The 817-nt window shown below is 37.2% G+C and overlaps 1 protein-coding gene across 3 annotated transcripts in view; it reads left to right on the top strand.

Moving 5' to 3' along the window:
- EFHC1 (EF-hand domain (C-terminal) containing 1) overlaps positions 1–817 on the top strand; it is a 131077-nt gene that overhangs the window by 47199 nt on the left and 83061 nt on the right. The gene's annotated exons all lie outside the window — the stretch shown is intronic.

Genomic DNA, 817 nt, shown 5'->3' with positions numbered 1-817 from the left:
AAAGGCCTTTTCTGCATCTATTGAGATAATCATGTGGTTTTTGTCTTTGGTTCTGTTTATATGCTGGATTACGTTTTTTGATTTGCTGCCTATGTTGAACCAGCCTTGCATCCCAGTGATAAAGCCGACTTGATCATGGTGGATGAGCTTTTTGATATGCTACTGGATTCGGTTTGCCAGTATTTTGTTGAGGATATTTGCATCGATGTTCATCAGGGATATTGGTCTAAAATTCACTATGTTTGTTGTGTCTCTTCCAGGCTTTGGTAGCAGGATGATGTTGGCCTCATAAAATGAGTTAGGGAGGATTCCCTCTTTTTCTATTGATTGGAATAGTTTTCATTTGTCTGTTGGCTGCATAAATGTCTTCTTTTGAGAAGTGTCTGTTCATATCCTTTGCCCACTTTTTGATGTGGTTGTTTGATTTTTTCCTTGTAAATTTGTTTAAGTTCTTTGTAGATTCTGGATGTTTGCCCTTTGTCAGTTGGGTAGATTGTAAAAATTTTCTCCCATTCTGTAAGTTACCTGTTCACTCTGATGGTAGTTTCTTTTGCTGTGCAGAAGCTCTTTAGTTTCATTAGATCCCATTTGTCAATTTTCGCTTTTATTGCCATTGCTTTTGGTGTTTTAGTCATGAAGTCCTTACCCATGTCTATGTCCTGAATGGTATTGCCTAGGTTTTCTTCTAGGGTTTTTAAGATTTTAGGTCTAACATTTAAGTCTTTAATCCATCTTGAACTAATTTTTGTATAAGGTGTAAGGAAGGGATCCAGTTTCAGCTTTCTACATATGGCTAGCCAGTTTTCCCAGCACCATT

The sequence above is a fragment of the Colobus angolensis genome, unplaced genomic scaffold (assembly GCF_000951035.1).
Source record: "Colobus angolensis palliatus isolate OR3802 unplaced genomic scaffold, Cang.pa_1.0 Scaffold51, whole genome shotgun sequence".
NCBI classification, from domain to species: domain Eukaryota; kingdom Metazoa; phylum Chordata; class Mammalia; order Primates; family Cercopithecidae; genus Colobus; species Colobus angolensis.
Note: the sequence above shows the minus strand (reverse complement) of the source record. Positions and strands in the feature narration are given on the sequence as shown.